The sequence below is a fragment of the Odontesthes bonariensis genome, chromosome 2 (genome assembly GCF_027942865.1).
Source record: "Odontesthes bonariensis isolate fOdoBon6 chromosome 2, fOdoBon6.hap1, whole genome shotgun sequence".
Taxonomy (NCBI): domain Eukaryota; kingdom Metazoa; phylum Chordata; class Actinopteri; order Atheriniformes; family Atherinopsidae; genus Odontesthes; species Odontesthes bonariensis.
In genome coordinates this window covers 14,857,150-14,884,283 of record NC_134507.1, presented here as the reverse complement: position 1 = coordinate 14,884,283, position 27,134 = coordinate 14,857,150, and the positions used below count along the sequence as shown (strand labels likewise).

At 42.4% G+C, this 27,134-nt stretch overlaps 1 protein-coding gene across 2 annotated transcripts in view; it reads right to left on the bottom strand.

Moving 5' to 3' along the window:
- slit1a (slit homolog 1a (Drosophila)) overlaps window positions 1–27,134 on the bottom strand; it is an 86,740-nt gene that overhangs the window by 44,634 nt on the left and 14,972 nt on the right. The gene's annotated exons all lie outside the window — the stretch shown is intronic.

The following is a 27,134-nucleotide window of genomic DNA, read 5'->3' as shown; positions in this document are numbered from 1 at the left end:
GATCTCTCAGTCTGTAACGTTTGCTTTGCTTGGCTCCGTCAGTGAAGTTGCCGTCGGGTGGGTTAATAATCATGAATAGAATACAATCATGATAATTTCTCCATCTGCTCTGTGTAGGCTATAAATCAGAGGAGACTGAATCTGATTGCTGTAATAAAACAAATGAAACGTGTTTATATACTCCAAATATTTACTTTGGTGCTCTGTATCATGACTACCACAACATACACAATCCACGTTATGTTATATATCACAAACTGAAGCGAAAGTTGAAACCTTATCATTATCGCACCTGCCTCACAGATTAAGCCTCAGTTAGCATCTTGGTTCTTTTTCAGACAAACATGGAAACAAGTTCTTCTCAATTAAGAATGTTTGCTCAGCTTTAGCAAATCTAAAACCAAAATTGCAGCCGCTTCCAGCCGCTTGGGAATGTTCTCTGCTATCTTGGAATACATTGCACTGCAATATACAATGAGTGCGACGTTGCACATGTATTGATTTTACACGTAAACCAAATTCAGATCCTTCAAAAATGTTAAGCAGAAAAGGTAAACTCAATCATGGATAAACTAGAACATTTTATAGTTTTGCTTTTTTGTAAACGTGCTTGTTCATCGCAAGTATCGTAATAAATAAAAAATATGAAGTCTTATTTTTTGTCAGGTCCTGCAGGTGTCCTTTGTCAGGTTCTAAAGCATAACATGCACACATTCATGCGTATAGCTGTGCACGTGCAGGGCTCAGACAGAGGCTTGTTTTCAAAGCAGTGGCATTGCATCCCACAACTGCAGGGAGAGCCAAAGAGCTAAAAATGTCCAAGTTCTCTAGTCCTGCTTTGACTATTTATTTTTATTAGAAAAAAAAAAAAAAAAGGTTAATTTTGATGAGCAGAAATTTAACCTGGAGGGGAAGTTTGAATAGATTAAATCAGGCTTAGTCTATGAAAAAGGAAAAATTAATTACAAATAAAAGATAGGGAAAGTTTTCCAGGTACACAGTAGAATACCAGACAAATTATTTGTTCGCCAAATAATGAGTGTATGCTACTGTACCAACAACACAGCAATGCAACATTCCCATTCATATTTGCACAAGATTCTAAAGTAACAATAAAATAGTTAAAAGAGAATTCTTTTACTTTTTTTGCTGTTATTTCTTTTAATGTTAATGGATTTTTTGTTTTTTTATTTTTTTACAATTTAACACACTGACGTGACCGAAGTCTTGAAGACAAAAAGACTCATTGTGAAAGTAATTTAACACCAGCTTGTGAAAGCATGGAGTGTGAGTAAAGAGTTATGTCAGTTTGCTAAGTATCAATGAGTAATGGTGCCTTTCTTTCTGTAGCTGCTACAACTTATGCAACCCATTGAGGGGAATACTCCAAAGACAGAAACAAAAAAAGCAATGAAGTAAAACAGAGAAAGACAAGGTTGCAGTGGTAGTAAAAAGAGGTGTGCTTCATGCCTTTGCTTTGGTTAGAAAATGTCTTCAGGAGTGCCAAAATTCACACAAACAGACGAATAGATTAATAAATAGATACATTGGCTGTGCTGACATGTTTTATTTATGTGTAGACATGTATTTGGTTGAGTTGAAAAACAATAAAACCACAGTGTCAGACAGATGAAAAAAGAGGTGTTAAAAAAAAAAGAAGGATAACAGAAAGAGAATGAGGTGAGAAAGAGTGTAGATCGATGCCACGGGGCCTTTGGGCACTTGCCAAAACACAGGCTTGCATATGAGTGTATTCATGTGGCCCGCAGAGAGTGTTTGTGTGTGCAGCCAAGAGTATCCACACCTTTCTTTCCTCCTCTAACCCTCCCACACCTTTTGCCAATCCGTCTCTCTCCACTCCTGCACTTTTATCTCACTTTCTCACAAGAATAAATGATGAAGGTGCCTCCTAGCTGTTTCTCCTTTCACTCGCTCTCTCCTGTCTACTTTAGCATTTTTGCTCCTCCATATAGCAGCCAGTGCGATCTCGAAAAGACAGCCAGACACCAGCACTATCATCGCTCTGATTACCAGTATCATCTGGAGGTCAAAACCCAGTATTATGGTCAAAAATCCCACCATCCATGTCCATGTAAATGATCATGCAGAGGCTTACACTAACAGGCACGGTTGCAGTATGGAAGGCGTTTCTCTTGTCCCTTTGTGGTGGAGATGAGATGAGGAGGAGAAAGAAAGTACTGCTTTTCTGAAGAAAAGAAAAGACTATGTGTTTCAGGAACACTCTTGCCCAAAAAACCCAGGAGAGTAAGTCTAATTTTCTGCTCAGTTTCTCGTCTAGGACTAAATATAGACTTTACAGAGTTTAGTGAAAAACAAACACTGTGCTAATACAGAATGCAGCATCAACAGCTGCGATGCTTTTGCTTTCTTTTTAAAACTAATGTCAATACCAGTCTGCCAAAAGTAATAAAAACAGAGCTGCATGCCACCCAATTAGGTGCCACTTTCTCAACTTATACAGTATATATAGATATATAGATACATGTGTCTGTATGATTGTCATAAAACAAGCAACATTGTCTCATTTCCACCAGACGTCACAGCAGTGTTCACCCATACATTTAACCCTGAAATGTCTTACACTTCTTCACAAGCTGAAAAAGGAAAAATGAGGCCATGTGGCCATATCTCAAGAGGGTTTTGTGATTTATTTCAATGTTGAAAAAATATGGCCAGGCCGATACTCTCCGTTTCCCCCTTTCTCTCTCATACTACACACAAACACAGCCACAAACTGCCTCTTTTCGATGGGACCTAAAGGGGATTTCATGGATGGACTCCACTCTAATCATCAACAGTCACAAACCAATGAGAAACACACAGCGCTCCCAGACTGGAACGCTCAACAACCACGAAGAGAAAACACAATGTCAGTGGAACTTATCAAGTCCGCATGAGGGCTGACAGACACACACACACACACACACGCACACACACACACACACACACAGACACATGCATAGTCGCATATTGAGAATCAAGACAGAGCTAGTTTAACTGCTGCCTGCATCTCCTCTTTCACTGTAAATGATTCATGATGTCTGTGTGTCTTTGTAGGGCTTAAAAGTCCCACATGAGCACATGCATTTGGCTGTGTGCTCTGCTGCCACCCGTGAGGCAAATCCATACTTTCTCCAAGCTCCCGATTCACCCTAATTTCCTCCTACCATTATGTCTACTTGAGTTTCTGAGTGTGTCCAGGCCTTTCATTGGCAGTCAAGCTGAGTGATGGAGCCTAGCTGAGTTGCATCGATCATGACGAACGCTTAGAGGCACTATCAACGGATGACAGGGTGTACGATAACCCTGCTTTGCTTGGGGACGCAGCCAAGCCCTGTCCATCCATCATGGTGTCTACCTGCTGGACAATGGTAGAAAAGTGTGAGAAAGAGAGAAAAGAGAACATGCCTCTCAACAGGTCCATTATCACGACCATCACTTGCCACTACATCAGCCGGAAGGCTCTTGCTCCAGCCCAGAAAAAAAATTATCTCCATCTGAGAGTAGCCTGGAAATCATTTTGTTAGATTGGACTAATGTTTTACACAGAGTGAGGACAGGAGTGAAAAGGAAGGAGGCAGCCATTTAGAAAGACAACAACGTAAATCTGGTTGGCCAATCTCTCTCTCACACACACTCGCATACACGCACACACTGTGTGGTCTTACTAAACTGGTTAAAGATGCCTCTGGCTACCTAGAAAGTGGAAAACTGATCCCGAAGATCGGATGTCAGCTTTTCCTGGAAGCGCTGGTCTGAGGTCAGTGTTATTGAGCCACTGTGATGACAGATCCACCACACCTAACCACAGGCCGCTGATAGCAGATCAGACGACTGCCACAAAGACACACGTTGAGGAGCTATTTCAATCAACACCAAAAACCAACACTTGAAAACACTTAATTGACTCAATGCAAAGACGTGAAGGCGAGATTTGATGAATGCCGACTTAAACAAACGCCAGCCTAGATCATCCTCTGGTTTCCTGGGGCTTCCTCTTTGCAGCTTGTATGCAGCCCTTTTATATTCTCAAGCGTTACTGAGATCGAGAGTGAATCCAGGCATTTAAGCGTTCACAGTCACTACCACACATGGAAAGTATCAGGAGAGGAGAGAAGAGAAGGATAGAAGAAGGGAAAGGAGATGACTAAGCCAGAGGGAAGGTGAGCGGAGGAGCTGCCTTTATGTCGCCTCTGTTCTCCCTCCAAATCCCTCACAGCCCAAAGGTACATGCCTAGAGAAAGTCAAGGACACTTCGTCTAAACAGAGGAGCGCATTGGAACAAAAAGCTCTCTAAGTTCCTATCAACAGATCTTGTTGGATACGCAGTTCCCCCTCTAAACTTTTAACCACTTGGTCTTTTATTTCTCCTACTACTCAGTTAAGAATTTACATTTTGTGGGAGTGCATCGACTTAAATACCGGATAAATTTGCATCATGTGGCTGTGAGCACAGTGAGGTCACATTGCCCTGAGTGGAAGAGACGTGAAGTGATGAAGCAACGAAGACTGCAGACTCTTCCTCTGGCTATCCACTTCCTCCTGCTCACCGTGATGTATGAGAAAAGTGCATTGTGCAGCCTGACATCAAGCAAACAATTTACCCCGAGCATGTATCACCTTATCTTTAACAGAACAAACTCACATGCAATCTCATGTATGTTGTACTTTCACTACCACAGAGCCGAACGGCTGGAGGCAGAAAGATAGCAGTATAGTCTATAGGGAGACTTGTCCAAACTCTTCTGCAATCTGAGATTAACACAATATACAATAGCTGAAAGACGAGAACAGCAAGTACACGTCCACAAGGTGGAATTAGACTTGTGTATATGTGTGCATGGTGTTACTATAAGTTCCCCCACGTGTAGGAGTGACTTAATTATAATTTCATGTGTTGATATGTACGAATAAGTCATTTATTTGTCAAGAGACGCAACGTTGTGCTTTGATTCCATTTTTTCTCAATATAACTTTTCGCAGTCTTTCCTTCACTTTGTGGTTCAACAAAACAATGGGAGGTCAGCCTCGAGATTAATGTCTGTAATGTTCAAAAACTGTTGCTGATTAATGGTTCAGTTTACAATATTTCAAAAATTGGATCAAATGTTCTTTTTTGTTGACACGCTTCCCAAAACTCAGCATAAATTAATCTCATTGAAATCTACACTTCTCTTGACAAATCAAATGACAGATTGCTTTGTTTTGTAATTCATTTTGTGACAGCAAATAGGGTAAATAGAGGGAGACAATATTTTGCACTGTTCATGACTAAAAGATATTTGCATTCAGTGAACAAATATAACACCTGCCAAGATATGAACACATGGAATTTTTAGCATGTACACGGCACTGATCATGTACAGTGAATACATTAAAAACTACACTAACTGGGTGAGAATGAAAGAGTTTGTCTATGATTCGATCTTCATCTTGCTTGGTCAAGGCTTTGCATCTCCATCTGTTGAACCAGACTGCACAGCTTGTTTCAGACAGCATAGCTCTACTTAACTGTGGAAGTAAAGATAAACCACTGTTCAGCGGGTGCTGAGTGTTTGTGTGGGTGTGTGGAGGCAGCACGTCCTGTGACAGGTGTGTGCACATGTCAGGGTCCATAAAGGTATTCATGAATATGAATAAATGACTGCAGGGTCTCTGAGAATGTGAAGAATTTTCATGAATATTACACAAGGCTTTGAGGAGGGCCTGCAGCTTTACTCAAACCAATAATAAAACCTCTAATTCAACACAACTAAGTTTTAAATACTTCATTTCATCTCACTTTTGCCTCAGATGATCTCAGAACTACAAAACAATTACTCCAGTTTGAGCTGGTTTCTGTTATTTTTCTGCTTAATGTTGTTTACTGAATTCATATATCTTTTATAGATTTATGAAAACTATTCAGGTTTTGTGTTTAAACTTCTGATCTTGTGTGACCAATAACATGCAAAAGTTCAGTTAATGTGAACAGTTAAATGAGTAGAAAATGAACTTATCTTCATGAGGTGTGAAGTCAAACCTCCACAATCAAGAAGAAGACCACAAAAAGATAGCAACTGTTTTGGGGTAGCTATTTACCCAGTTTGTGAAGTAATTACGAAGTCAAATTGAGTTCTGAACGACAAAGAAAAACTTTTGAAGGAACGTGATTAGAAAGACAAATCAAGACCCCAGCCGGACAATAAAAAACCTCCAGGAAGACTCTGCAATGGTGGTGCACATTCTTGCGGAGCAAGACCCGCACAAATTGATGATCGATGAAAAAGTTGTCAGATAATAAAAGTCTGAAAATCTAATGCATTTGGGAAAAAACATTTTTGTCGACTAGTCAAAATGGGGCTTTTTGGATACGATGAGCGAAACCATGTTTAAAATCCACAACAAACTACCTAAGGAGATGCACACTGAAGGTTTTGCAATTGCCTCACAAACTCTATTGGAAATCTGTGGGTAGACCTCACAATAACTGTGCATGCAAGTTGGTTCTGTTCTCACAGAACTGAAAGCTTTGTGCAGGAAGAATGGATATAAAAATCACAAACAAGAACTAGAAAAGACTACAAGGCTATAATAACGGGGCAGTTAGTACGTACTGACAGTTATGTGTGCCGAAATTTTGGCACCTGGCATTTTTTTTAGATTTGATTTTAGAACAGAAAAAAGTACAAAATAAAAAGAAACTTTTTTTATGACTCATTGAAATCAAATAAGCTATTTGTGGTATAGATTTTCAGTTAGAAATATTTACCAAGGATGCCATTTTTTTTTTGCATGTCACATAACATTTATAGGGTGCTATAAGTCATTTTGTTCAAAATAAGGCATTTATTTTGATGTCCGCGTGTATTTGTGTTAAGATTTGTGTGGCTTTTTGTGGGTTTGGCAATAGAAATTTGAAAAAGAGAAAACTGGGAATAACATTTCAGTGAGCATTAATCACAACCTCTGGGCTTTTATGTTCTTTCTGGTCTTCATTAACTTCACTTCATAAGCACGTTCACCCCAAAACCTTTAAGGTCAAATTTCACCCAGATTGAAAGCCAAATCCCACTTCTGCTAGGGTGCATGTGCAATCCCTGTCAGAATGGCTTCTGAGCCCAAGCTGAAGGTGGAAGGCCAGAAATTGCAGGGGTGCTGGTTGCTAGGAGACAAAAAAAGGTAGCTGGAACTCTGACTAAGCCTCGTGGGGTGTGCATGTGTGTTTGCAAGGATTCACGTGTGTTGTGTTTGTGAGAGCATGGCTGAGGCTGGCAGAGGAAAGATGAGACAATGGAGATGGTCCCAGCTGTGCTGCAGTGGGTGGGGGTCATCCTGAGAAAAGAAGCTTAACAATGGACATGAGTGACTGCTCTAGATGTTTACCCTGTCGTCAATGCTGCTCTTTAATACCCTCATCCTCCAGCACCGGCAGCCCACATACAGTGAGGGGCAACGGAGTGAGGGAAGAAAAACTTTGCAACCACAACTCAGTGACAGCCAAAGAGAACAATTTCTACTTTGGGATTTAGATAATTTATGATGATCAATCAGACATATATAGGGATATTTATGATAGTACTACGGAAGATTCAAATGGTATCATTTAATTAGTAAAAGTTGTTCCAATGAAAATAGTTCACAATGAGGTCAGTGCTTTATTTAGTACAAGTATGTCTAAAGACACACACTTTGCTTAGTTTTCTCAGTAATTTTCACTTACTTGATTTATGGGAATGGAAATCACCTCCTTTGAATTTGCCTTTCAGCACGAACATGCGGTAAGAGCAGATACAGAACATGGAACCTTTCCAATCGGATTCAACTCACTCTGTCAGACAAACTTTCACAAACAGACCGTCTACCTGCCTCTTCTATTCATTTGGTATGTGGTTTTACCCTTCTGCTTTTCTTAAACTATTTTAGAGGCCCCATATATGGCCTTGAGGCATATTCATTAATGAGTGACCAGCCTGGAGCAGCAGATGTGATCTGCAATGCTCAGGAGATGAGGCCAGACTATGCTTTCAGGATTAATGAACCCTTGCAGAGGTGCCGCCGTAGGCATGGATTTTTTTTTTTTTTACCACAGGGGCCAAATACACACCCACGCAAAAAATTTCCTTGAGAGAAAGAAGTGGTCTTTTCCTTTTTTTAACAGAGTCCAAAACAATGGATGTTGAAGCCCATCCATCATCATTCACAAGCATTAGCATAAAGACTGATTACTCCCCAGGGCTGAGGATCGTCTGCTGGAGCCACGAAGGCATGCCAGCACAGTTAGCGTACTGTCGCTGACCAGATGAGGCCAATACCTTCAGACAAATGATGGGAAAAATGACAGCGGTGATGGATAAGTGAGAACACAGTGGCTTTGTGTTCCGTGTGTGAACAGTGAATCAAGTCCATTTGCTGAGGTTGAACTAACATGGCACTGTGCTTGCTTGTTTAATCATGTCTGGCAGCGTGCGTCTTTTAACGTTTTTGCGAGCTACTTCATTGCCATAAGTCGTGTGTAGATGTCGATGCATAGCCGGGGGCTGAGAGCATGCATACTTGCGGCTGTGTGTGTGTATGTTAGACAGACTGGTGGAGTCTGTGTGTGTCACAAAACCAGCTTGCCACTCACTAAAGGACCAACTGCCAGAGCAGGGGGCATGAAATTAAAACTCACCACCCAGGAAAGAGGAGAAAGAAAAAGTCAGGGGGAGGAGGTTGATGAGGAGGCGGAGGATGAAAGGGTTAGCGGAGGAGAAACAAAGGATAATAAAGATGCAGGGCAGGACACAATAGGCAATATAAAATCATCCAAGTCAAACAGGAAACAAAAGAAATTTCTAACAGCGGGATGGAATTGTGCTCTGCATTAATGATGCCTGCCATGATTCCTCTGTACCATATCGCTGGCATGGGAAAAAAAAGAAAAAAGAACTCAGAAACTATAGAAAAACCACAAGAAATACCATCAACTGTTTGGAGAAAAAGCTGCTGACCCTCAGAACTCCAAGCCATATATCATCATATGTGTTGACTTGCCTTGTTGCCAGACATACATTTGGTTTCCGTTTCTTGTGATGGCAGTAGATCACCACACTAGTAAAGATCTAATCAACACAGGGGCTGCGCACACATCTGGGACCTATACACACACATATATTCACACGTATTCTATGTCTATGCAGGCATCTTCTGTACCACTTTCAACTCTGACCTTTGGAAAGAACAGGAGGCCCCAAGAGGCTATGATGGATATGCCAGACACGGGGAGTTTGTGTGTGTGTGTGTGTGTAACATTTGTAAGCTTACCTGACAACGTTACATTCTGGCACTGAACTTTCCTATTTATTTTCTTTGGTATATTTTCCTGCTCTGTGTAAACCCCCCCCCCCCATACACAACTAGGGGTGTTTACTGAGAAAATAATACATGCACGCAAAAATGATGCGTTGCAAACGCACAAACGGCTGGGAACAGCCTGGCGGATGTCCTCACCCTGCAGTTCCTATCTCACTCCAGCCGTGACCTTTCACCCCAGCTCTGTGAGTCAGGCTGGGAGGGCCCTGAGCGTGACCGATCCATTAGACTCCTCTGACAAGGATGAGGATGACATCTGAACCCCCAGAGGCAAGGGAGGGACGCAGACCACAAACAGGAGGAGGGCAACTAAAAAGCTGTAAGGGGGGAGATGCTCACTAAAATTTCAGCTATCAGTCACTCAAAAAATAAATATCAGTGATGCCCTCTGGTTACAGCTTTGAGCTTGAATGATGGATTTACTATTTTTAGAAGAGCGGGTCAAGATGCAGGGAATTTATTTGCAGAACAAAGAGTATTAGAGAATATGGCACCGTGGCTCAAACAAATTAGCAAAAGATATTGGAGAAGTGTTATTGCTTTTGCTCGTAGTTAAAAAGGAACAACTTTGATTCTCTGGGTTCATAGTTATTATTGGAGAAGATTAAATATTGTCGTATTTTCAGCACTGATTTTTACCATCAATAACAATGTGATTCCAGCAGTCAACATGATACAATTTTTATATGCTGAAACATACATTTTTTAGGTTTGTTGTAAAGGTTAGGTTTACTACAACTCAACCGTCTTTGTAAGTTAGAATGATTTTTGTATTTAGCTCTGTGTTGATATGTTTTTACCTGTGTTTACGAAATTAATTATGTGAGTGACAATTTAAACAATTTTGCAAATACAAAGAATAAAGTACCATAATTAGTTAGATGACCTAAAAGCCACAATAACTGCAGACTTGAGTGGCTCCAAACTAAAAAGAGAGGCCTTGGCAGGAGGGAGCATGAGAGGACGTGAAGGGAGGAGGTTGGGGAGTGAAAGATGGGACTTTAAGGATGACTGAATGAGAGTGAAAACCTTGTTTGGAATGCTTTTGTCTACACAGGCTAATATTTGTTCTTGGATTTTGCTTTTTCTCCTCCCCTTATTTGCTGTTGACAGAGAGGAATGAAAAGGCAGATAGCAGGCTGGTTACCTAGTAGCAAGACTTTTGAGCTTGTATGCGCGTGCATGTAGCCAGTAGCTTCCCAAGCAGCAGGATGGTGAGCAGAGGCAGAGAGCATGGAGTTTAACTGTGTGGTTTTCTGCTCAAAGGTTCATCATTAGAACATGTTTAGCCCCACAAACACAAGCCCAATATGGGCCAAAACATGTGAAGTGCGCGTGTAGTAGAGATTGAGAGGACAGAGAAAAGGATGGAGATGTTCAAATGTCTTGCACAAGATCCCCTTCATTTTTATGCCCTCCCCTCCCCTCACCCCTCTCCTCTGCCGGGGTGTTAGGCGCTGTGACAGCCTCGGTGTCTGCCTGACGGCCAGTCTCACAGCGGGCCAGTCATTGTGGCAGCACTTTGATGTCTTTGTGGCAAGAGTTCGTGCCTCACGTCCACGCTCATTAACTTTGTCAATGACAGATCAATGTGAGCCTACAGAACACCGCACTGCCTCGAAATTACAGCCCATTTACCATTCTGAGTCTGGTCGGGCCCTGGCTTCACTCTGAATAAACACACAATACAGCGAGAGACGGGGAGAATGTTCACCCATGATAGCCCCCATTTAAAAAGAAAAGCAAGGAGGATATGGCTCCACTTAACTCCTCTCGCAGCCCATCTTCCTGGGGCTTAGTGCTCACAGACAGCAGTCACATCTCTTTACATCCTGCGAGTCTCTCTTTAATGATTAGAAGATTACTGTTCCTCTATGTGTTTGCGCCCCAACGTCAGTCAGACACATGTAGCCGAGCAGAGAGTTAAATCCACAACAGCACCTCAGGCCTGTTTATTACAACTTGACCCACATTGTCAAGATCTGACACTTGGCGCCTTCAAACGGCTTCTTGGATATTACAGCTGTCTTTTGTGTCTTGTTTCATCTTCAACATTTATTGCTGATTTTTACTGCTTTCCCCCGCGTTTTGATAGTTTGAGTAAAGTAAAGGAAATCATTACAATCTGTCAGTCTGCAACAACAAAACAGCTCTGTGTTTATTTTGTGTAACATCCGCTGGCTACCATTGAGTCATTACCGACATGTGCCAAGTGAAATTGTTTGAGTTTCTTCTGGATGCTTGAGCAATATGAATGTGTGCCCTCCCCCAAACAAAAACAAAAAAACTTTTTTCATTTACATAAAATGTAGCCTAGAACAGTTAAATATTTGATCAGGAAAAGTCAGATGAGACTTCCCGTTTCTGGGCATTTAAAAAAAAAAATTGGTGCCAGATAATAGCTAATGATTTCCAGTATTTTGGCAAATGTTTTCTGCATATTTTACTCTCCATGTGCAGGTAGTCAGTACTCCTCTGACTACATCAGACTGAAAACAGAAACAAGATATCTTTTTTTAACATAAATATGCTATTTCCTATACATTCCCATGCTCACATACAGATATCGGTTCACTGAGATTAGAGCAAACCCTGGCTGAGCATGTGGTGCCAACATTTGAAGTTTTCAGCCTTATTCAGCCTGAATGATGTTGATGGATCTTTTACTATAATAATGATGTTGTTTTGAAACTCAGAGCCATGCATGTGGAAATTAAACATATCTAAAAGGTTTGCTGCAACTTTTAAGATTTAAGAGTTTCACACTTGAAGAAGAATATGACATTGCAGGTAACATGTAATGCCACACATATAATCCTACCCTGCACCCTCATAAACATGCACATGGATACACACAGCCTCATACACACAAACATGTGCAGCCAGAGAGATCTTCTGTACTCTAAATATTTAAAAAGCCTATTCCTCTGCCTGTAATTAAAACCACTGCAGCATTCCAGCGCTGTATCCCCTACCATCAACCCATCTCTCCCTCTGTCTCTACATCCCCCCCAAGTCTGTTCTTGTCTCTCTTCTTCCTTCCTCCATTTTGACCTTTGCTTCAGTTGCCTAGAAATGGGATGTCTGAAAATCTTCCAAAAGCAATCAAACTGTGGGAATCCTCAGTACCCATGAATCTCCCTTCCTCGCTATCATGAGCCCTCCGCCACCAAATCTTATTTGCACTTGCAGCTCATCGAGGATGGCATAGATTCATTTGCCATTCGGAGAAAGTAAAAGGTCAGGTTTTGTCTGGCAAGACGGCAGCTGTCTCTCCCGAGGAGTGGGTTGCCTTTGCTAAGAGGAGTAATGATATGTTAGGACAGCCCGCAGAGCAAACACAGGAACTGTGAGTCAGCGCCACACACTGTTTAGTAACAAAACTCAGGGCTTCAGTCGTGCCCAGGCCTGCGGGGGATACCAGGGGTAGATCCTCTCCCTGTCCCACCGCTTCCTTCCATTAGAATTTGCCCAAATCCTGCCTTTATCACTGTGTTTGCTCTGTTGAGCTCACTAATGCTCTCCAGCTTCTCTCACAAGGCAGGTGTTTATATGCATGTGTGAGAGTGTTTGCTTTGGCCTGCACTGTAATGCTTCCCATCCCTTCAGCATCAACATGGGGGGAATTCAGAGAGTAATGCAACGAAGGCCTGAGAGGGGAACACACACTTAGAGGCACATGGGATGGATGCGTTCCTGGAAAGGTGAGCAACAGTAGATTTCAGTCACCATAGATGTAGCATGAGTGTGTGTGTGTGTGAAAGTGTAAGCATGCTGTATGTGTCTGTGTGAAGTTGTAAACACGCACTTCTCATAAAGTGGAGATGGTCTAGAGAGAGCTGCTCTCATTTCAAGCATAATTTATTTATTAGATCCTCGTGTGCGACATACACACACACAGTCACACACGCTGTGACAGAAATTCAGCAGTTTATTCCATCACACACCAGCGATCAACCATATTCCCCTTACCGCTGTCTTTCCACCCCCCCTTCCTTCCTTCCTTTCGTCAAAATCGATGGAGTGTTTTGTCACCCAATGCTGCGTTTCGTGCAATATTCATCTGAAGAGAAAAGCTCATCTCACACTCAATGAATTTTCATAAACTCTGCGGGTGCTGATTGGTAAATGAAGGGCAACAAGCTTGGCACACATGAATGTAAGGGTGCACACACACAAATCAACAACCCCATTATCCAAGCTTGGGGCAAGAGCTTTGTTTCATACCACTGGAATCTGACAGTGATTTATGGAAAAAGGGAGTCACACTACACCCTGATACACACAGGAACACAAAGCAAGGTTACTGGCCCAAACATAGGCACAAAGAAAGGTTACCGCACTACCAACAAAGCCACACCGACAGCAGTGCATGGTGTGGTCCAGGGTCAACACCACATCAATGCAGCCCAACGGTTGAATTCAGCTGACCCACTAAATGAATGCCTCGGCTGCTTTCAGTAAGTTGTTTTGATGAATTCCATGAATATGAAACTCTCAGCTTCCTCACTTAATGATTCCTTAATGACTCTGCCGGAGACAGTGTGACGCTCAAAAAAAAGGCACAACAAACTCTCATGATATCATACCGATTCCAAGTTTATATGCCAGGTCCTGGAGTTATTTTCTGCTGTGTTAGCGCTGGGGTTTTGTTAAAGCAGTGAACCCTGAGAAGCCTGACACACCCTGCCTCTGAGCGCAGGTATGCCCTCCACAGTGCCAGGCTTTCCTCTCCTCTCTCTGCACGGACATGTTAGATCCACTTTATATCTGCTTTCAGTTACAGCTCAGGTGAGCACATCGCATTCTTTCTCTCTCACTGTGAGTGTTGAGAACACAAGGCAGCGCTTTAGCTGGTAATTTGTGACAATTTTAGCTCCTTGCTTTTGGAACACACACATGCAGACGCTGCAGGAGAAAAACAGATTCCCGGGGGAATCATTTTCTGCACACTGCGACCACAGACCTTTTCTGCAGAGCAATGCAAAATCCATTCTGGGGTGCTACTTTGTTGCTACTCACATTCTTGCTTGGACAGCTGTGATTTACTGACATGAAAAAGAAAAGATAAAGGGAGTCGGACAGATGGGAAGAGGATGAAAAGTTTGCCTGTAGCATGTGCTAAAAAGTGAATGAAAACACTGATGACTCATAGATACATAACACTGGCAATGAGTCATTCTTCATGAGTCTTAATTTGGAAGTAAAATAATCATTTATGGTTTTGCTCTAAGGGCTCAGGAATGCACAGTAAGAGGGATATTAGAAAACAGGAATCAGAAGCTAATCCTGACGCTACATGCACTATGTAGACTTTAATGTGGAAAAACAAAAGTGAACAGAGGGAAAGAGACAGAGGGAGTCAGAAATAGGTGTGAGACTAGGTTTAATTGAATGAAGGTTCTTTTTCTAAAAATGTTCCTCTCTGGTTTGCTCATTTTACCACTTGTACTCTCTTAATGGGCGCTTAAGCTTTCGCAACAATAGCAATGGTTTGTTTGTGCGTGTGTGTATTTGGTGGAGGTTTCTGAAAGCCACTCCAGGGCTCTCCAAGGCCGAGCCAAACGCAACTAGCTTGACGATTGAGGATCGGAATTCAGGAGGGCGAATGACAAAGAGGCTCTCCCCTGATGTGTGTTTTACAGCATGAGACACACACATTTGAGATGAGAAGAAAAAACAGAGTGAGGAAGAGAAAGCAGGTGTGAGTGCCTGGATTAGCAGCAACATATTAAAGGCAGTGGTCTATTCAGGGTTGTGTAATTGCAGTGGCAGTGGCTCCTTGTTTCTTTAATTTGCTCTATAGAGAAATACAGCAGCTCATGTGTTACACATTAATTATGTTTTCTGGGGTCCCCTCTCTGCCCCTCCCCCTCCCTGTTGACTGACAGCTCCGCTGCCTCCTGGCCCTGCCTGGCTAGGAGCAGGGGAGTGGGTGATTGAATAGGCTAATAAATAGTGAAGGAGGGGTTGGTCACACCCCACACTATTGTACCAGCGCTGTCACGCCTGACCCTTAACCAAACACATACACACACATATTTATGCACCCTCACACACACACACACACTTTGATGGCTAACAATGTGGGCACACAACCTTGTGCGTCGTCACACATACACAAGCACGCACACACACCTTCACATCACCTCTGTCAGCCCTGACCCCGTACCAAATACCCAGGCACCCCACCAAATGAGGCCCCAGCTATTGCCTAGCAACCACGGAACAATGAGCTCCAAGGAGACGGAATGGCTTGAGCAAAGAGCAGGCTATTCTCCAGGGATGGAGGGAACGATGGAGGGATGGGAGCCAAGGTGGGGAGAGGAGGGGACTAAGGGTGATGGGAATGGTGTTAGGACACATCTTTAACCATGTCACAAAGAAGGTGCCTGCCTGGGAAACAAGGCAGTGCTTCTCTAACCCCGATGGATGTCTCCGTTCAACTTAGCTCAGCTCCCTCTCACAACTTGGTGTGACTTTTGACTTTTTGTCTTCCCCAACCTTCTCTCCATATCAACCCAATGTATGAGGAGAAGTTGAGGGAAAAGCCAGAAAAACAAAACAAAGTTTAGAGTAAAATATTACATAATACAAAATCTTTTACTCATTTCACTGTTGACACAGAAATCCTGAAGCCTTGGCTCTATTCATTTTTATCACTTCTCCATCTCACTGCCCGAGGAGCAACGAAGGTGTGTAAGACAGATGTTTTTCCCAGCTGTCAGCTTTCTCTTTTCAGAAACACAGGTAGGAAGGTAAATGAGGGTGAGACTACTGAGGGGCCACACGCAGCATAACAACGGTCTGCCAATTCAGTCTCCATAGAAACTATTAGGAGCTATTCTATAAAAAGAAAATGGAATGAGAGAAATAAAGCCCATCCAGATGACTGCCTCAAGCTGTAATGATTTCACTGAGACTTTTATCACATATCAGTGCTTGATTAGGCTTCAGCCATTTTCTACAGCCAGTAAGTTTTTGTCAGTAGAACAACTTTAGCTAGAGGTCTCCTCTGTTTCTGAAATGAATACCCCAGAACAATTTGTAACCAAAATAAAAGATGTTTTTGTTAATTAATAGGAGAAAGACTGAGGCAGTGTTGAGCAGGGGGGAGGAGAGGAAACAGGAGGACAGAAAGGACTCAAAATGAATCATGTGAATTGTGAACGTGTGGAAGCTATTGGCCACCAGTCTACTTAAATCTTTCATTAAACTTGAAAGGGCTTCTTTATTTAGGAATAGTTCTACAAAGTGAAACCTGGATATATCCCCTCTTCTTCACATGTATATCCCCTTTAAACCATTAAACCATTGTAAAGTGGAACTACCACTGTTAATCAGATGTGACATTGAAAAGGGAAAATGTTCTGGATTCTTACTTTTTTTTCCGGACTGGTCAAATATGAAAATAGTTATCAGTTGCAACCCTGCAGAAGCCATGCACCTATATTGACAGAAAAGCAGAATCGACAAGGCAAAGAAAATCCCTGTGTGATAAATGAAGGTGTTAGAGGAAGGGAGTGATAAACAGGTGTGGCTTAGCATTTTGGATTAACAGACACACACAAATTCATGCATATATGCATAGACTGTTTTGAAAGCTTTTAGGGGCTGAACGAGAAGAATTGGAACATCGTTAAGGCTGCTTTTGGATGAAGTCAAATCAAAGAGCATCAGACTTTGCTCTAGTTTCTATCTGCTGCACATTCTTTTCTCTCTACTTATTCAGTTGGCAAATTTATGAAGTGTTGACACACTTAGAGAGCAGGCAGGGAGTAGTAATAGAAAATGTTAAATGAGTTTGTATTGATTTCTGGCCTATACTGTTGTCCCGCTTAAAGGTATCTGACCTTCTGTGGCCTGTAAATATCAGTAAAGGTCTCTGGTATAATGTATTAGACAGAGGAATGCTATAACTTACATCCTTGAAAGTGATGCATGTCTTTGTGTCTGGTTTTGGGGTGTCTGGACTTCATGGGAACTGTTGGGTTGACTCTTCTATTCTACAAGCAACAATCGTGTGCTGGGTAATATCCACTCCACTAACTCCAGAACCAACAAGACCCCCTCTGGCCATAGGCTTGATCTCCACATGAAAGGGTCTGCAAGCTCATTATCACAGCCAGGGGCTCATCAGGCCTTCTACTCCCCAGGCCTTTTATAAGCCAGGGAAGATGGAGAAATTCAGCCAGGGGAAAAAAAAAAATCTCATTTTGGACTTGCTATCCAAGCAGGCAGGTGTTAAAGATACAGATAAGACACAGAGAGGAAATATCTGAGCAGGATGAAAGGGAAGTGATAAGGAAGGTAGCACAAGGAAGATGACAGGGAGGAAGTGAGTTACAGTAAATGGGGTTGGGTAGATGATAGAGAGAAAACGAGGAAAGCTGACAGAGAGAGGAGGCCTTCTTCTACTCCTATCTCTGTGCAGTGTTTCATCCTCTGTAGGGCCCCAGTGTCACCCGGGCCTCCTTCAGCAGAGTCCAGCTTTGAAGTGATAATGGAGCTTCTGGCTAATGCTCTCCTGCAGGTGCCCCCGGCTCCCACAGCCTCACTGTCTCCCAGCACAGCCACACAGATGAGAAGAGATGAAAATACTTCCAAAGTCTACAGATGAGACCAATCTTTCCACTTTGTGCCTCTTTTTCTTTCTTTCACTTTATCCGCCATCCCCACTTACTCTATCCCCGCACTATTTATTGCGTCCCAGTCAATGTCTGTCACTTTCTGGTCCTTCTACTTCCCTTTAACTCATTTTACCCCTTTTTTCCCCCTCCTCTCATTCTCAATCTCTTTCCGAGATTGCATTTCAGCACTACACTGGATTTGGGAGTAGGGATTTGAACCATCCAAAATGAAAAAGCAATTTAAAGTCCAAGAGGTTAAACAAACCTTCATTTAGAGCTGTATATATAATTAAGCACTATTAAAAAATGAAAGACGATGAAAGAGATGAATTAATATCCTTTTTTTGGCCCCACCTCAATTTTTTCTCTCACTGTGCTTTAATTCTTTCTGCTCTCCAACTGCACCTTCTATTTCGCTGTAACTCCCTCCTTTTCAATCAATACCCAGTGTCTCACTCCTCCTCTTGTTCCCTTTGAGGTGTCAGATTGGTGTGACCACAAAACAGGTAAACACACATCGGCCTGGCAGCATCTCAGATGTAACACTCATTTCAGGAAGCTCTGCTGGGGTGGGGCGGGTGTGTGCATGTGCATGTATACTCATAGTTCAAACAGCGGGAAAGAAAAATCGATTCCATCCCACAGCGATTCCTTGTTAAATTGTATAAAGCTAAGAAGGAAAGACACTCTCTGCACACAACACCATGCTGTTTCTCACAAAAAATATACATATATCTCTGCAACAGGCATATACATACACTCTTGGACTAATGAGATCACCCCTGCATGCAGTGATAGCAGCAGGAGAGTATTGTGAGAGGAAGGCAATACTGGAAACAAATAGCCATTTGTACTGGAATTGAGATTTTCCTCTTTGCTTTGCTCACTGACCCTGCACGGCTCAATATGTCTTTTTACTTGAATGCAGGCAGGCACACTATTTGGAGGACCTATCACCAATCAACCCTGACTGCTTTCTGTGTGGGGCTCGTGCAAGATATAAGAGAAGCTAACACAAGCAAGGTGGAGAAGAATGTTAGTGCGTTTTCCTCTGGCTGCTAAACTGGCAGATGTTCTGTTCATAACTCTGGTAGCATGAAATCAGATTCTATAAGCCTTGTGCCTCATCCACAGGTGTTTCAGTTTCCCATCAAAAATACCAGCAAAGATGTGTGTTGCTGCATCTTTTGTGAAAAGTCCATGATTCTGGTGCCCAGTGAGTGAGTTAGAATTATACAAATTATGCAGTTTTCAGGAAAAACCTTTATTTCCCTGGTGCTGTGCATGTTTGTAGTTTCCCACTAATCATACTGAAAATATTTGCATGCACACATGACTCACAACTGTGAATAAACAAAACATTAGTAAGCAGGTTGATGTTTATGTGAGAACAACTATTGAAAAGTGGCTAAAAGACTCAAAGAAGAACTTATTTGTTTAACATTTCATTCAATTGTAACCAGGCTGTAAGACTTTGGAACAGATGGATATTTATCACTTTTCACTGTCTGCATTCATTGTGAAAACTGATTAAGAAACTTAACTTAATGCTTTATGTGAGTAGTTGTGAATTATACTGAAAAAAAAAATGTAAATAGATGTTTGACCTGGTTTGACATGGAATATAGTAAATCATAGATTGTGTGACATACATATGATATAATGCTGTTTTCTCATAAGAACTGTTGTTTTCCCATATCTCTGTAGCACGCAACAGGCGATTTTATTTTTATGCATTTACTTGTAAAAAATATCATCTTTCCAATGTCCAAACCGCTGCTTGAATGAGTCTACAAACAATGGTTATAATGTTTGACTTTCTAACTTTGAAGTTGATTCTGAAGTTTTTCAGACCAACTCAAAAGAATGTGGACTATGCAGTTTAGTTGAGACACATGTTGCCCATATATGCGTGCTGTTATGGACTCCAGAAACAGCAACATTTAGTGTAACATTAAAGTTCTTTAACTCTTAGAAAGCCGTTTCCTTTGAATGAAGCCAACACAAAAGCAAATATAAAAAGCAAATAGAGTGCAATTTGAAAGGTAATTTGAAAAATGAACAAGAGTCCCTATTTATATGACAGGTGCATAAATCTGAATGTGGCACTGCTTTTGTAAGCTCTGTTGGACCTAAAAGAAAGAGATGCATTGCTCATGGGCACCAGTTAAATAAAGACTTAAGTTCACTGACTCATTTGGGAAAGCAAGATTCAGACTAGGAAACGCTTTTTGCTTCTTTAGCCATTCGTCTGCACAGTTCTAACCTCAGAAACCTCAAGGCACACTGAGCCACATCTTTATGCAGCAAAACTCTCAGTAGCAGCAGCTCTGTAGCTTGGGGAGTCTCAAGAACAATAGGCCTGGAGGTGTGCTAAGCATAAAGCCCTAAGAAAGGACCTGCTCACCACAGAAAGAGAGGAGACGCACATATGCACAAACACACAGAAAATACCACCACAGGGAAGAGGAAGTAGTTCAATCATGTCTCTCCTTCCAGAGGACAAAGGGATGCACCCAAAGCCTATAATTATACATACACACTCAACTAAAAATCCAAAAATCTCTTTCCATCCATTACACCACACGTTTCCCAAGTAATTGGATCAGATTTCGTTCAGAAAATATGAGGCGCTTTTTGAACTATTTGCCTCTCAATTCTCTTTCTTTGTTTGTCTTCCGCTTGCTAAGAAATGGTAAACAGCCAGAGTCTGAGCTCTGCAGAGCGTTGGCTGTTAGAGCAGCAAATCATCAGGAGGTGGTCAAAGTATGTGTGCAGTGGCATTTGTGATCGCATGTGTGTGGGCACGCGTGCATGTGTGTATGCGAAGGCATAATTTGCCCTGCAGTTTGTTTATTTTTTGTAAATCCCTATCAGAGATGGAGCCCGAGGCCACAGGGTAGGGCTGAAACAATCATTTACCGTACGCGTGTGGGTTGGCTGTGCATGTGTGGGTAGTTTGGTGTGTCTTCCTGCTTTGCAGGATGTTAGGAAGGGTTTTGGAACCCCCTCTCCCCTCTACACCCAAGAAATGAGAGGCTGTGTTTGGGTCTGCTTGGGTAACTTCCAAAGCTGAGTCTACAGTCCAGACCCTAACAGCTCATAACCAGAGATTACACACAAATACTGTATTCTTCCTGCTAAGCAGCACACACACAAACACTTCCAGATGAAGATCCAGAGCAGATAAAGTTGAGCGAAACCCCAGATTTCAAAATGAACCGTGACGAGATGGACATATGCACAGAGGGAGGGAAACACCCATTGAAGGGAGACTGTGCTCCGTTATGACTCTGATGAATGAGCTGGGTTCCTCATTCGGATTACTACACTCATACTTTTTGACACTTTTTGAGTACACATATAGGCATTAAGTATGTGTTCATACACCCCCAAGCAGGACTACCCAACAAGCACCACACTGGCTGTTATTACTGGAATGGTACAGCAGCATTCCTCAAACCCCTGCTTTCAGATTCCAAGGAGTAAGTGTATGTGTGTTTTGTGTGCACATGTGAGGACATGAGGGTAGACTTTTCCCCCGTTTGTGTCAGTTCCAATCTGGCGGTGGCAGAGCCAGCCGTCACAGAGGCAAACTGTCGGCAGCCGCCCAGAGAGAAGGAGGAGGAGGAGGTGGAGGGGGGCTCCTTCGGCAGCTCCGCAAGTGAAATCCCTGTGTGTGTATACTCATGACGGATCTAGACCACACTGTGATGTCTTATTTATGCTGTATCAATTCATAATGACCAGACCAGTCCCAAGTGTGAAGAGGCTCATGCGCACACACTCACAAGAACATGCACGTATATGATCGAGACGGTCATCGCAGCAGAACTTGTGCGTGTGCATTCTTGCTTGTATGAATATTTAGAACATCAGATGTGGTACGAGTGTGTATGTAGAGCAGGGTGTACCAGACACTGGACATCCACACACACACACTCACAAACAGACCACTGATGTCCCAGCGCTTTAGTGGGAATATTTAACAAGCCTCAATCCATCTGCTCAATAATTCATGAGCAAGAACACAGAATCGTTAGGAAATATAAACACAGGGAAATATCCCCCCTGCCTTTGCAGCATCTTTGTTGCTCTCTTCTGCACCTCCGACCATCTCCTTCTCTCTTCTCTAACTTTGTTCTTCCTTTGTCTGTTCTTTTGGCCTCTTTCTTTCTCACTCCCGTTGTGCTGCGGTTGTGAATATTTCAGATGGCAGAGTGGTTTTTAAATTACCCCTTTTTGGCTTCCGCTTTCCTCACATGGTTTGGTCTGCATTTCTCTCTCACACACGGTCCGACTCGTAAAGAAAACAGTGACAAGCCATAAAAGCCACTTTTACCAGCTGAAAAGGACTAGGGCAGGAAGAGGGGCATGGGCAAAGAGTCAAAGCCTGCCAGGTATTTTTTGGTTGGGCTGTAGGTCATACCAAAAACCAAAACTATTACCCTATCATTTTTAAATTAGAACTTATAGTGTTGGTTTTCCCAAAGCAAGAAACATATCCTTAAGTATATATAAAGTGTATATAAAATATACTTACGGATATTTTTCCTTATTAACAAATTGCATCACATTTCAATACAAAAATACTTCTTTCTTACAGAGGGAAAAGTCTGAGTGTTACACCAAAAAATAACCACCTAAATCTGAGCTGTGCTCACTGATCAAGTGAACTGGCAAACCCTTCAACTACATCTAATAATTGTGTGGTCTTGGGAAATAAATGTACCACAAAAAGAAATCTTTCTAACATGTCTGCACTATGTCATGGCCAACTGAACCGAGCCATTGGTCTGACTGAGGCTGCTTATGCATAAAAAGCACAGATAGATGGATGATAGTGAGTCATTCCTATGCTTCTGCAGCAATAGATACTACTTGGACTGAGGAGATCGGCCTCAGAAATGTCAGTTTCATGTGACTACAGCTGTTCATGATCGACAAATTCACCTTACGTGAAACAGAGTTAAACCAGCAGGGAAGAACGCTGAGCACCTGTGACCATGGTCTCTGAGTATTTTCAGCTTTCTTTTTTTTTTGTGATTCTAAAGACATATCAAAAGATAAATGCTGTTTGCTGTTAATAACATATTGGTCTGTTACTTTAGATTCTGCTTTGATGTGAAACAGATTTATTCCGGGAAACAGATGGCTATGTAAAAACTTGGGTGAGATAAAACTGGTGTTATGTAAACAATAATAATTTTGTGTTAACTGAGCCATCTTAGGAAGCCTTCTTTTATTCCTTTCACCTTTCACCGAGTCTGTAGTTAGCTGAATCTTAGCTGTCAGTGTTTACTTTGTGTCAGACAAACCACAGTCAAGAAATCAGGATGTCTGCCACTGATGGCACAGAAACCTCCTGATGAAGATGGGTTGCCATGGGGACTGCTGCCAAGCGGGGGCCCAAACAGTCCTCTAAGGGAGCGAGAGAGAGACCCAGCACACTGAAGCAGGTCATTCATCAGTAGAGACAAAAAGAAGGAAACGACAAGACCAGCTTGGAGCATAACAGCCGGCCAGATGCACACACACTTGCATGCACAGACCCACATACAACTTAGTTTTATACAAACGCTTACAAACAGCAGGGGACAGTAAAAAAAAAAAATAAGAAAAACACATTCACATCAGTCTTTCATGCAGTCATACACAAAAAGTCAGAAGTCAAAAGAGTCAATTTGGTTTGCTTTGTTGCACAGAAAGACTTGGAGCAACGCTGTGAGTTTACAAGCCTCTGACGGAAATGAGAGGAGAATGTTTATTTAATGATAACAGTCGAAAACAAGTTGGAATACTGTGACAGAAAGAGGATTTATAAGGTTTGGTGACAAGCGCACGTTATTTATTGTAGACCTCCCGCCTCCAAACAACTCTTTCTTCTCACACTCAACTACTGTTCCCTAAGCATCAAGCAATCAACAAACACAAAACACAGATGAGGCAGCTCTGCATCAGGTCACAGTGAAGCGGCTCCTTCAAAGTCAAATAAAAAGTGCAATCTCTTGTGCGTGCAAACCATCCACACATTAGCACACAGAGATGTAATTATAGTGTTGTTCTGTGTGCGTTTGCATCTAATTATTGTTATTTACATTTTCTCTCTTTTTGTGCTCTCTCCTGTGTGTGTGTCTGTGTGTGTGTGTGTGTGTGTGTGTGTGTGTGTGTGTCTCAGGCTTTCAGTGAGTGTGTTTGGGGTTTGTTTACATCAGGACACCCGTTACCAGGTATTAACTTGAAACTCAAATGAAGGATGTTAAAGAAGGATGAGACACGCCCCCACCTTCAATCTTTTGCCAGGATTTCCTCATCTCCCCCGTAGAGCAGGTACTGCCACACCCTTCCCACCTCCCTGCTCCTCCTTCATACCTCCCGGGTAGGTACACAAGGGAAATCCTCTCCCCTCACCCCATGTTGGTCATTAATGAAACTAACACCCCTTCAAAATAACTTGTTTTGTTGCCGGTATTTGTTTGTGGCAGCAAGAAGCAATACGGTAATCACAAACCGCAAAATACCCCTTTACCTCCTCCACCCCCAACCTTCCATCCTGAGCTGCAACCAGATGCTAGTCCCTGGGGCCAGCTATCAGGCAAACTGCTCTCCACTCCTCCCAATCTGCTCACCTATGCTTCTTTTTCCCTCCATCCCGCAGTCCTTCCTTCCTCCCGCTCTCCCACAGTGAAAAGACACTAATTACAACCATGGATGAGTAGATTACAGATCTGAAGTGAAGTGGAAGTGGGATAAGGAGAAGTCAAAGGGTGGTAGGACGGGGCAACAGGTCGTTAACAGTGACGAATGCAACTCTATTTTCACTGTTATTGTTCACAGCGCCTCTTGCCTCCGCACCACCTTTCCCATTCCTTCTTGTTGGTACCATCCATCACAGGCAGCTCTAACTAACCCTAACTATCTCTAATCATCCCTAATCAGTTCCATTCGTCTTTTTTTCTGCCCCTAATGCATCAGTTTCTCAGTATCTTTTAGACTTGTAAAGTTGGAGAGAAAGTATAAAGAGAGGTTCGCTCTCGAAACACAAAGCAGAACACCAAAATATGCAAAATATACTTGTGCAACGTCGTTTCTCTGTTAATGTGCTTGAGAGAAAAAACACACCATTTGCACATGCAAAGTTTTGAGCTTTAGCAGAACCGCTATGAAAAAGTAATTATTTCTACATATGAAAATGTTGGGGTTTTTTTTGTCTCTTAGAGGAGCCCTTTATCAAAATCAGTGTCCTAGAAAGAGCACTTGCATTAATTCTTCATTTTCTCTTTGTAGTGAAAACTCATTACCCTGTTAGCTTAATGACTGCATGGGAAGTGTTTAAAAACTTCCCACAAAACAACACTCCTCTGCTCATTTAACCAACAGTCTTTTATTAACCCGGTAGCTCTAAAGTTTAATGAGAGCAACCATCTCATCATCTGCTATCCTTTGCTCCTCTGTCCCCCTGCCCTTCTTTCTGTTTGTTCTCGCAGTGGGATGTCACTAATAGTCACTTTTCTTGAACAAGTTGTCCCTGAAGTCCTCTCTCCAGAATGAGCACAACAAACCGCAAAAAAAGAAAGAGGGGAAAAGAAGAGACTGACAGCAAGAGTTTAAGCGTACAGAATAAGAGAAGGGGAGCAATTAATCCTGCCTCCAAGAGAAAAAGAGAGAAGGAAACCATCTGGGTTAGTGCTCCACCTGAAGGCAGCAGGGATTCACATTAACCTTACTTGTTGGGATCATAAAGGCAGACCTTAATAAGCCCCTGTGAGCTTTTTGAGCAAGTGCAAAGACACACACAAACCGACTGTTTCTCCATCAGTGTGTCGTTCTCTTGGTCCTCCTTAGACACACATGTACAAATGCATGCATGAAATAGCATCAAAACTCTTCCTCTGGGACATGCGGACCTTTTAAGTCCATTAAAGCTGCTGGCGGGAGCAAAGCAAGACTGTAACCTAACCACTTCAGACTTCAACCAGAAGCCGAACGGCGGAGACACACCGCTCTGGATTTAAGACACACTTTAGGAAAAATCTTTGTCTTCTAAGGCTGTTCCTAATCCCACATCACCAGTATTAATCTTTAACAAGCACTGGAAGTCTCGAGCAAAGTATCATCTATCAATCAACCACATGTACTATAAAAACTGAATTATTATCAATTTCATGGCACTTGATTGTACATTTGTTGAAACTGCTAAACGTACGGTGATTCCACACCTGAAAGGTCTCTAACAGACCTCTTTTATCCAGCCAAGGATGAACAAAAGAGTGTAAATACAGACACATAGCGAATCGATTAAGCAATGTTAAACAATGTCTCATTCTCCAGGACGTGGCAGGAAAGCCAGCTCCGGGTTTAGAATAATGACCATGAAGTTAGCCTGGATGAAAAAGCAAAGCTGTGTTAGCACAATCCTCTGGCTGCTGGCAGAGCCTGCTGCTCCAGATGGACTAATCACACGTGTTCAAGGCTGTCCGCTGGTCTGGAAGGCCTCGGCCTGCTCTGTGTGGAATTCCAGCTAGACAGACAACTTAGAACTGCTCAGTATTACCAAGCCTGGAGAAGGCCATCCTTGCCCTAAAGTCCTAAAGGCTGGTTTTGGCATGATGATAAGTGACGTGGGGAGATGCAAGGGTAGTTGCAAGGAAGTGACAGATAGATTCAAGATGGTGTTAAACATCAAACAAAGGATAAACACATGGAGGGCTGAAACGGGGGTCATTGGTTAGTGGTACCACGATGAGGATAGATGGGAGGGAAATGATTTTTCCATGTCCCGCTGTTTCATTATTCCCAGATGCTCCAGGTAATCTGACCTGAAATGGGATCTGAAATGATCAGCTAGTAACAAGGACAGCAATTATACCAAAGAAAAGAAAGGAAGGAAAAAACACTGAGCCTTGTTGCAGATGGGAGTCAAAGTTTAGCATTACTGTGGGACTGCCTACTCTGGGTGAACATGTGGGTGTGTAACAGTATGAACCTGGTCTCACAGTGAATCAAAAACTGGGACAAGTTTCATCATGTATTTCATTCATATGATGAACGTGGAGTCCACTGGTAGAGTGAGCTTTGGGGACTTGACGTAAAATGACCCGATTCAGTAACGCACACATCCTTTCACCTGGAACTGAGCTCAAAATCTTT